The sequence below is a fragment of the Myotis daubentonii genome, chromosome 3, assembly GCF_963259705.1.
Source record: "Myotis daubentonii chromosome 3, mMyoDau2.1, whole genome shotgun sequence".
Classification (NCBI taxonomy): domain Eukaryota; kingdom Metazoa; phylum Chordata; class Mammalia; order Chiroptera; family Vespertilionidae; genus Myotis; species Myotis daubentonii.
In genome coordinates this window covers 42,575,088-42,587,037 of record NC_081842.1, presented here as the reverse complement: position 1 = coordinate 42,587,037, position 11,950 = coordinate 42,575,088, and positions in this window count along the sequence as shown.

Here is an 11,950-nt window from a genome sequence, read left to right as displayed (position 1 = left end):
AGGGCAGTACAGTGGCTAATGTGTGGGTTCAGACAGATGAGCCTTATGATACTGCTCTACTTCTATTCCAGTGAGGCCCATTTAGATGTAAGAAAGTCTCAATCAAGCCACTTGAAGAGAAGTGGGATCTAGGCAGTAATCTCTCTGAAACCCAAGAACAGAGCCCTGACTAGAGCTGGAGAGTGGGTCCAGGTTCAGAGTGGCCACAGGACTTCAGCAACAGGAGCCTCTGGTTCTCCATCCAGTGTCAGGGTGACCTGTCTACATGTTGGCTTTAGTCTTCTTTTTACCTCCCAGGTCCCTCTGCTCACTTACAATTTTTGGTTTTTATTTTATTTTTATTTTTATTTTTTTAAAATATATTTTATTGATTTTTTACAGAGAGGAAGGGAGAGGGATAGAGAGCTAGAAACGTCGATGAGAGAGAAACATCAACCAGCTGCCTCCTGCACACTCCCCACTGGGGATGCGCCCTCAACCAAGGTACATGCCCTTGACCAGAATCGAACCTGGGACCTTTCAGTCCGCAGGCCGACGCTCTATCCACTGAGCCAAACCGGTTAGGGCTTTATTTTTATAATAATAATTATTTTTAATATTTTTATTGATTTCAGAGAGGAAGGGAGAGGCAGAGAGATAGAAACATCAATGATAAGAATCGTTGATCGGCTGCCTCCTGCACGCCCCCTACTGGTGATCGAGCCTGCAACCCGGGCATGTCCCCTTGACTGGAATCGAACCTGGGACCCTTCAGTCCGCAGGCTGATGGGCTATATCTGCTAAGCCAAACCAGCTAGGGCACAATTTTTACTTTTGGTTCTGACTCTATTTCATGGCGTCTCTTGATGCATCCTTTTGCCTCCTACTTCTGCTCTCAAATGGCAAACTTTGTACTTATTTAAAATTAGAGAGAGAGAGAGAGAGAGAGAGAGAGAGAGAGAGAGAGAGAGACAGAGGCTCTAATTGTCCCATGTGATCTTTTGAGCCAGCTGTATGTGTCCTTGAATTAATCCCTCTCTCTATGCTTGGCTGTCCTTGGCTGGGAGCACTCATTCTAGTCCATTTGACAAGAGAGAGCAGCAGAGTCATGAAGTACCAAAAATGGCTCCCTGAGGGACAGGGGATGTGGGCTGGGAGCTTATCCTTAGAATAGGGCATGGGCAAATCAGATACTATAACTGACGTATCCAATACAGCCAGTGTGGCCTGGCACAAAGCTCCCAACTTCAGCTTTGAGCCTTGGCTTCCTCAATTGTAAAAAGAGAAAAGTAATCCATTTTCCAAGTTATCAGGATAAAAGGAAACAGGATGAGATAGAGCACATAGCATTTAATGATACTCTTTATAATAATCATATATATACACACAACGTATTAATATATTTTTCAAATTGCCTCTCTAATCTGGGTTACTTTTGGAAGATTTTCTCAGATAAATTCTTCTGTGAACTGTTGTGACTGAGTAGAATAATATTTCTGATGCACAAGGTGGAGTGATGGGAATGTTCATTTCTCTGGGGACACAGTGGTCTGTGGGCCCCTCGACACTAACTATTTTGAAAGGATTCAAGATAACATGGAACAATTGACAGCTTGTAGATACTAACAAAGGCCATTGTAATGAAGGAGTTTGTGGTCTGAAGCCAGAAGCCAGATTTAGACTGAGATACACATACTTTGTTTTTACAGAAAGGTTTGAATAATAATAGCGAATGCTTACAGAGGGCTTAATATATGCCACGCATTGTCCCAGGGGCTTCACATATATTCACTCATTTCCCCCCTCTTTACAATAGATTGAGGCAGATACTATTATTACATCCTAATTTACAGATAAAGAAACTGAGACATTGATCTGTCTGTAAAATCCTTTCAATAAACCACAATCAACTAACCTTATGCCCATCTCTGGTCCTTGGTCCTCTGGGTACCATGGTTGATATTACTGTTCCTCTAGGCCTGGAGTTTTGCCTTGCACCTCCAACTTCTTCCCACAATAACGTTCCTCTCTGGAGGCCAAACCTGAGGGCTGCCACCAGAACCCTTAAGAGCCAGGTGTAAACATTTTACAGTTTGAACAAATGTCTGGACACAGAACTTAGACACAGAACCTACACAGAACCTAGAGACAGAAGAACTTCGCTGGAGAAAACATGGCAAAAGATCCTGGACAGAAACTGGAAACAGAACCTAGAGACAGAACCTAGAGACAGAACATGGCAAAAGATCCTGGACAGAAACTGGCAACAGAACCTAGAGACAGAACCTAGAGACAGAACATGGCAAAAGATCCTGGACAGAAACTGGCAACAGAACCTAGAGACAGAACCTAGCGAGAGAACCTGGCTGAAGATCCTAGAGACAGAACCTGGCTACAGAACCTGGATAGAACATGGCAAGAGAACCTGACTAGAACCTGGTGACTGAACCTGGCTGGAGAACCTAGTGAGGGAACATGGCTACAGAACCTGGCTGGAGAACCTGGAGAACCTGTCTGGAGAACCTAGCAAGAGAACATGGACACAGAACCTGGCTGGAGATCCTAACCAGAACTTTGCTGGAGATCCTGACCAGAACTTGGCTAGAGATCCTGGCTAGGCTGCTGATCAACTGAACGCTGTCTCCGTGTCATTCCTTCTTCGTCGACTCCTTCCACACCTTTGGGGACCCCTGGACCTGCTGGGGTTGGACCCCAACAATAACCCTTTTCCTTCAGCATAGCATCTATTAACATACTGTAGCATGAACTTCGGTAGGAGTTGTTTAAGAGTATGAATTGCTTTGAAGCCTAATCTGTACTTGAAACTCTCATCTACCACTTATTTTATTACTTGTACAAAACTGAGAAAATCCTAAACTTCTATGCTTCCAACTCTATAAACTGGGGAGAATATTATGTGAGTCAAAGGATTTTTGTCACGATTTAATGATATATGTAATATGCCTAGCATACTACCTATTTATAATTGATACTTATGAAATGATAGCATTTCTATAGAAGAAATTATTTACCTGAAGATAAATAATACTTAGTTGTTAATGCTATTTCATTCTTTTGTGTGAAATATGAAAAGAAAAATAAATAAACAAATGTCTGTTCAACGTTTTCCTGTGCCTCATCTCATTTGATCCTCACAGAAGTTCCTGGAGTAGGTAGATAGGAGACTCGGTGGAATCCTCTTTTTTCTTCATTAGCCAGAAAATAGAGATTTAAAAAGCTTAGAAACTTGACCCAACTGGAAAGAAGAAATCGTGGATCTTGAAAATGACTTCAGGTTTTCTCACTGCACAGAATATAGTCAAACACTGCTACAGTTAAATATTTTACCCTCTGTTCTCCCTGCGTGATCTACAATAATAATCTGCTTCGTGTTGATATTTATTGCTGTGTTGCTGACAATTACCTGAAAGAGAAGTTGGGGTGCTTCATTGGGCTGGAAAAAGTTTAGCTAAATCAGAAAGCAGGTCTAATTAAGCAAGTTTATCCTATATAATAAAAGGGTAATATGCAAATTAACTATCACTCCATCACAAAGATGGCAGTGCCCATAGCCACAGATAGTGGCGCCCTGTCCTCTCAGACCCACTGGAATCCCCCAGTCCCGGAGGGTGGCCGCTGAGAGTGGGCAGTGTGAGTGGCCTGGCAGAATGCTTGCTTCATTGCTGTGGTGATGAAGCAAGCATTCCACCCCAGCTGCAGAGGGCTTCTGGGCAGTGGGCACGAAGCGGCGGGCCAGGGGGGGGAGAGGGGAGGGAGAAATGCTTGTGTTGTTGCCCTGGTGATGAAACAGGTGTTCTGCGCCTGGCTGCAGATGGGCCTCTGGGCCGCAGAGAGCCTCTGGGCAGCAGGTGTGGAGCGGCCAGGCCCTGCAGAGAGCTACTGGCACACAGATTCATGTGCAGGGCTACTAGTCTATATATAGAAAGCTCTCGCTGGTGCCAATTGTATGCATGTGCTTCCATCTGTCATTGTCGATCATGAATTTGGTTGACACTTCTATTATAGAGAAAGGGTGAATAGCTATATTAAAATATTTCTTCTAATTAATTTCCTTTCAATGTGCATGAATTTGTGCACCGAGCCTCTAGTTGTTTATAATCACAAAAACATAACAAAAGTTATTTTAAAAAGGAAATATAAATAAATATATGGGTGAGGTATAGTGCATTAAGGACGAGCTTCCCTGATTTCTCCATTTGTTGAGGGTCAGTCTTAGCTTTTATTAGCGGTTACCTCCATTGGCCCCTGGGACCACCTGAGGGCTTGCATCAGGTTTGGTTGGCTGCCTCCCAGAAGGTACTTCCAAATTTTGACTCCCTGGTTTGTGGACATTATTTCAGAGAGAGATTGCTCAGAACCATCTGGTGGAGATCTGGGAACACCTGGCTTCCCTTAAATTCAGATCTGTAGAGGACATTCCAGGGGGTGCTCAGGGACCAGGCTAGCTGGCCCTGAATAGAAAGTTTTGAAAAACTATAACCCATATATGACAAACCTTTTGTTATGTGGACTAAACATGAAAAGTGTGTGTTGTATGTGGGATTTATTAGAGAAAACAAAGCCTTGATACAGATCTTTTAAAATTAATAGCCTCTACATTAACTAAGGAAACGGGTGGCCTGGATTTGGCCCTGCACTCAGATTTTGGTGTCCTGTCTCCCCACTTAGATCACCCTATGCTCCTTTTTTAAATCCTCACCCGAGATTTTTTTTTTTTTTTTTATTTTTTTTTTTTTTTAGAGAAAGGCACACCTTTATTCTGGAATGTAAACAGATCTTCTCTAGAGAAAGGAGTGGACAATCTCCAGTCTCTACCTTTCCTTTATTGCCATGCAATGCAAGCAAATAGCTTCAGGGAGAAGTGAGTTCCTAAATGTCACTGGGACAAGACACTATCTCTGACTTCTGAGGCATGTTTTTTTTAAATTTAATCTCCCTTTAGCCAAGTGTGCCAGTGCTCTTTGCTCAGAAAGCCCAAAACATGCAGAAACATGAAAACATTCATGGGTAATTATCTTCCAGAACTGCGAGGGTTGAAACCACAAATGTCAACATGTGACCTGTTCATAGCTCCCAACATACACAGAATTTAGCTCAGAGGATGCTGGGTAAATACTCAAGAAATGGAAATGTAGGTGTGAAAAGATGGGGTGGGAATGAGATGAGGGGAAGACAGGACTATTCTTGCTCATCAAAGGACATCATTACTAATTTCTCTTTTCTAACACTAGGCCAGGGGTGGGCAACCCCTGGCACGTGTGCCAAACATGGCACGCCAGTAACTTTTGCTGGCACACAAAACTCTCTCTTATAATCTTCCATTTACAATTTTTTTCTTAATATCGACTTTTGTATTTTTCAGATAAATTCAGTGTAGGTGCATCTTAGATAAATAAATAATTTTACATAACAAGTTATCTTAAAGACCATAGACATGGATTGACAAGAGAGGGGAAGAGCAATTTCTATGCCTCTGCCTTAACTCTCCCTGCCTTCCTAGATCCGACCAGTGTTTTGGTTTCATCCACATACGCTTGTGAATCTTTGTTCTCAGTGATGAATTTTGTTAAGTCTCGTAATAAGAGTAGCCTGATGGATGAAAGTAGTAGCTCATGCATATCTCTGAAGGTCACTAAATATAAACCTGATGTAAAAAAACCTCTGTTATCAGTGATGCAGTAGCAAAAGTCCCACTGATAATATCAAATGGAGTCATAAAGTTTTCTGTCGGACCATCAGTGTACATGTATACGTTAAAATTAAATGTATTTTTCATCATCATATACTGTGTTTTTGTCGCTCGAATAAATTTTATTATTTCTTCAAGGTTCTTCACATACATACACCTTAAGAGATATCAAGTAGGCATAACATGTTCTCAAAAAATTAGGGTTGGCAATCAGAAGAATTTTGAGTCAGAGATTTTGCTGGTTTTGGCACGCACTCACAAAAAGGTTGCCCACCCCTGCTCTAAGCAAATGTTATTTAATACCGATGATAGGCAAGGTGTTTGGCACACGGAGGACATAGAAATAGGGTGGCCAAATTGTCGGAATCCCAGTTTCAGCCCAGAAAGTTCAGCATCCCGGGAAACCCCCCAATCTGGGCAAACCAGGATGGTTGGTCACCCTGCACACGGGAGGTGCCTTCCGTCTCTAAAGAACTTTATAATCTAAAAAGAAATCAGCTCCACATCATCAAGAATTATTTATTCATGCCTTAAGGAAGGTGAGAATATAGGGAAATGAGAGACAATATACAGCTGGGATGTCAGGAAAAGTTTCATGGCATTAGTGCCATTGAAGATGACTAATATTGATTTTACAAATCCCAACACTAGGTATTTCTGGAAGATGGCAGTCTGGACTCTTCTTTTTGCTTTGTATTTTCTAAATCTTCAGTAAACATCATTACTTCTGTAATAGGAAAAACAGAACGTTACCCACTATCCCCACCACAAACAATTTAAATGGACTTCAAAATATACATTATTATTATTATTTTTTAATATATTTTATTGATTTTTTTACAGAGAGGAAGGGAGAGAGATAGAGAGTTAGAAACATCGATGAGAGAGAAACATCGATCAGCCGCCTCCTGCACATCTCCCACAGGGGATGTGCCCGCAACCCAGGTACATGCCCTTGACCGGAATCGAACCTGGGACCCTCCAGTCCGCAGGCTGACGCTCTATCCACTGAGCCAAACCGGTTTCAGCCAAAATATACATTAAAGCAAAAAGGATTTAAGAGCATTGCTAATGTTACTACCAAGAGATAACTACAACTTAACAACTTTCATAGATATCTATCTCAACCAGGATGATTTTGCTACCTGGGGGACATCTGGCAGTGTCTGGTGACATTTTTGATGAACCCAACTGAGGGAAGATGCTACTTGTATCTGGTGGATAGTGGCTAAAGATGCTGCTAAACATCCTACAATGTACAAGACAGCCCCCTCTTCCCCAACAAAGAATTATTTAGTCCAAAATGTTAGTAGTGCCAATCAAATTTACTGAAGTGATACCACACCTATGTTTTGTTCTGTAATCTGAATGTGTAGTATTTCCTCAGGCGAGAAGGGGACAGACAATAGGTAAAGGGAATAAACACGTCTCAAAGACAAGAAAACTTTGAGCATATTTGGAGATAAAATATGTAGTTACAACAGCACGGTGACAGAATACAACATTGCAGTTAAGAACCAGGCTTTGGGGAGAACCAAGATGGCGGCATAGGTTAACGCCGGAGTTTGCTGCTTTGAACAACTACTTCAAAAGTGAAACCAAAAAACGGAAGGGACATCACCCAGAACCACAGGAACGCTGGCTGAGTGGAAGTCCTACAACTAGGAGGAAAGAGAAACGCACACGGACACTCAGAGGAGGCGCAGTGCTGAAGTCAAATTCTGAGGTGCGGAGTGCGAGGAGCGGGCTGGCGGCGGGGGGGCGCGGTTGTTGTTTTCAATCGGGAGGGAGTCGCAGACTCTGAGCACCAGATCCGGGCGAGTCTTTAGGGACCCAGACTCAAACGGGAGAAGCGGGACTGTCTGGCTTCGGTCAGAGCAAGTGCAGCTTTCTCTCCGAGCTTTGCAGCGGGTGCTGGGACTCAGAGAGGCAGAGCCCCTGGGGACAGGACTGAGAGCCGCCATAACTGCTCTCTCCGGCCCACCCTGTTGATCCTGTGCGACCTGCCCCGCCCAAGCCCTGCACAGAGGCATTTGCTGGATAGCCTCAGGCAAAGGCTAAGATTAGCACCTCCCTAGAGGACAGAAGTTCTCTCACTGCTGACACAGCTGATTCTCATAGCCACTTGGCCTGGAGGTCAAACCCTCCCTGGAATTAGCTACAACAATCAAGATTTAACTATAAGACTGCGAACAAAGACCACTAGGGGGTGCACCAAGGAAGCATAACAAAATGCGGAGACAAAGAAACAGGACAAAATTGTCAATGGAAGAAATAGAGTTCAGAACCACACTTTTAAGGTCTCTCAAGAACTGTTTAGAAGCTGCCGATAAACTTAATGAGATCTACACGAAAACTAATAAGACCCTCGATCTTATATTGGGGAACCAACTAGAAATTAAGCACACACAGACTGAAATAACGAATATTATACAGACGCCCGACAGCAGACCAGAGGAGCGCAAGAATCAAGTCAATGATTTGAAATGCGAGGAAGCAAAAAACATCCAACCGGAAAAGCAAAATGAAAAAAGAATCCAAAAATGGGAGGATAGTGTAAGGAGCCTCTGGGACAGCTTCAAGCATACCAACATCAGAATTATAGGGGTGCCAGAAGATGAGAGAGAGCAAGATATTGAAAACCTATTTGAAGAAATAATGACAGAAAACTTCCCCCACCTGGTGAAAGAAATGGACTTACAGGTCCAAGAAGCGCGGAGAACCCCAAACAAAAGGAATCCAAAGAGGACCACACCAAGACACATCATAATTAAAATGCCAAGAGCAAAAGATAAAGAGAGAATCTTAAAAACAGCAAGAGAAAGAAATTCAGTTACCTACAAGGGAATACCCATACGACTGTCAGCTGATTTCTCAACAGAAACTTTGCAGGCCAGAAGGGAGTGGCAAGAAATATTCAAAGTGATGAATACCAAGAACCTACAACCATGATTACTTTATCCAGCAAAGCTATCATTCAGAATTGAAGGTCAGATAAAGAGCTTCACAGATAAGGAAAAGCTAAAGGAGTTCATCACCACCAAACCAGGATTATATGAAATGCTGAAAGGTATCCTTTAAGAAGAGGAAGAGGAAGAAAAAGGTAAAGATACAAATTATGAACAACAAATATGCATCTATCAACAAGTGAATCTAAGAATCAAGTGAATAAATAATCTGATGAACAGAATGAACTGTTGATTATAATAGAATCAGGGACATAGAAAGGGAATGGACTGACTATTCTTGGGGGGGAAAGGGGTGTGGGAGATGTGGGAAGAGACTGGACAAAAATTGTGCACCTATGGATGAGGACAGTGGGTGGGGAGTGAGGGCGGAGGGTGGGGCGGGAACTGGGAGGAGGGGAGTTATGGGGGGGGAAAAAAAAGGAACAAATGTAATAATCTGAACAATAAAGATTTAATTAAAAAAAAAAAAAAAGAACCAGGCTTTGGAGAGAGCAAATGGGACTTGAATCCTACTTCATCTCATTGGACGAAGGAGCTGAGTGAGAGCAGAGGAAAGACCATACGTGAGCTGTGTGACCTTAACAAGCCATGAGCCCTCTATTAGCCTCAGTTTTCATAGACTTAAGTTGAAGAACAATGGTACCTACTTCAAAGGATTATTGTAAGCATTAAAAGTGGTAATGGTTGGCAAAGCCCTTGCTTCTTGCTTCTGGTATGTGTTCAATTAATGGTGAATATTGTTACTATTATTACTGTTACCTTTTTTTTGGTGAAAGCATAGATATAGGAAATGACAAATAAAAATCTATAGCTTAATGAATTATTATAAGGCACACACACCCTTACAAATACCATACAGCTTAACTCATGCTTGTAATGTATACTATACTTTTATTTTAAATATATTTGGTGGAAGACTGATGATAGTTTGGGATGGAGAGAAAGTGTGTCACAGTAGAGGTTTTATTCCTTTGTTTTCATTTGGCAAATTCCCATTTGGTATATTTATTTAAATTTTCTTTTAAATCTCTTAGTGAAGTTTGTTAGTTTTATCTTACATTCCTTGTTGAGGCTATTTCTAGGCATTTGTATATGCTTTATTATCATCGTGAATAGCATTATTTTTCCATTACACTTTTAACTGGCTATTGTTGGTATACTGGAAACATTTATTAATATTTTTATCTTGTATCCAGCCACTTTCCTGAATTATTTTGTAAATCCTTCAGAAGTATCTCTCACTGCCCCCTTATTCACAGACTGTGAATCAGGAAACAGAGGTTTCTGTGTAGGGGAATAGAGGACTTGTTTGGCTTGTATAGGGCAACAGATGGCTCCCATACCATGTGTTAATTCCAAATGTAGTGATAGCCCCCATATGGGGGCGTGGAACAGCAGCAACTCAAAGATCCTGAGAAGCAAAAAATAAAGGCTGTCAAGACGAGCCCCTTTGACCTTTCTACTAACATCAGAAAAGGAAAAGGGGGTTCCTCTGCTTCTCTGGGAGAGAGGCAATGGTGGTGCTTAGGGCAGAGTGCCCTGGCAAATGTGGCAGGCAGAGGCCCAGGGGCACTGCAGGCGCAGCTCATGATGCTTTGGTGCCATTGCAATTGTGACTAGAAAGGCAGGCAATGGTCTAGCTGGCTTTGTGAAGTCCTTATGTCAGTGATGAGCTAGCTCCTTGAGCATCACGGTGTGCAGCAAAGAGCAGTAGCCAGAGCTGGCTGGACATTGCTAGGTTGGTGGAAAGAGATAAATCCCCTGACTGTGATGGATCAAAGTCACAGTTGCCTTGGAGTGTTTCCGGGAGAGCCTCTCCTTGGGACTGGGATTCTATTGGGGTCTGAAAAGCATGAGTTTTAGAATTAGCCAGATCTGAGTTCAAATCTTGATTCTGCCACTGAGTAGCCATGTGCCTTAATTTGCATCCCCACCCCTCCACCCCCAAGCAGGCCTTAAGACAAGGATTGGATGCAAGTAGTTTATTTGGGAAGCACAGTGATGGGGTGGGGAAGTGAGATAGAAAGGTTGGGGAGCCCTGAGAGGATGAGTGGGTCACTACTGTGGGCAACTGGAGCTCTGCATCCTGGGAGTCCTCTGACAGGCAGTGTAGAACACACTTCATTGTCCCACCTAGAGACAAGGAAGCTAGCCTATAAATCTACCAACTCCTAGCCCGCAGTTGAAAGTCATTTTGGGGGCATTAACTCTTCAGCACTTCTGGTGAATTGACATTTTCTTGTAGCCAGAGAACGCTCTCAGGAAGAGTGTTGCTTCTGAAGCGTATGGGTTTGAATTCCAGGGTGGGCTAAGGGGATATGGATGTGACACAGATATTTTGTGCTACAATTATGTGATTTGATCTGGTTTCCTGTCTCTGAAATGGAGATCATAGTGCTCAACTGCACTGGATTGGTGGGAAGATTAAGGGCATTAGTGTTCCTGAAGTGACTCTCATAGTTCTTGGAACACAGCTGATGCTCAATAGATGATCATTGTAGCAATAAGTTAACATGAGGGAACAGTGCCTCTTCCTCTGTGGCTGACTTAAGACTTGTTTCTATCATTATAATTTGTGTTAGAGAAGACAGTTGACTGGAGTTAGAGGGGGCAATCTGTGGCCTTAGGAATTAAGATTTTCCTTGAGTGAAGTTATCCACTTGTATGAGGACAGAATCTACAGCTTATAAGCATCATAGAGCCAACTAACTTAGTAAGATATAATTAAATTGTTTTCTCATTAATAAAGCTTTTGCCAATGGCTTGTGCCTTTTGTTGCCTGGCAGGGAAAAGAAAGCTTTCACAGAGCAGTTATTTTGCCTGTAGCTATAGAGAATATTTACCAGTTCATGCTGAATCTTAGAGCATATCCAGGTTGACGTAAATGCCCATCCAATTGTGTTTTCTACCTTTGCACTAAAATATAATTGTGAATATCTTATACCACAGGTGTGTGTTTGCTTACTAGGAAAATGGGAGATTGTGGGGAAGGTAACAGTTATCTGTTTGTATCAGGGGATGGGATATCTGGGCTTGGAAAGTATATGGAAAATAAGAAGGGAACGGATTCATCATGAATAAAGAATTGAGTGTTATTTTAAAATTTGCTTTATTTTGGGTGATTGGGGTGGAGCTGAATATGGTCAATGTTGTTTACAATTTGAGTTTCTCCTAGCCAAGACCTGCAGGAAGAGTTAAGGTTGTGCATATCTTTGTGGCAGGCACAGGAGGTTAACTACACACCAGCCTTTTCCCCTCTTCTGTGCTAACAGACCCTGATTTTATTCAGTTA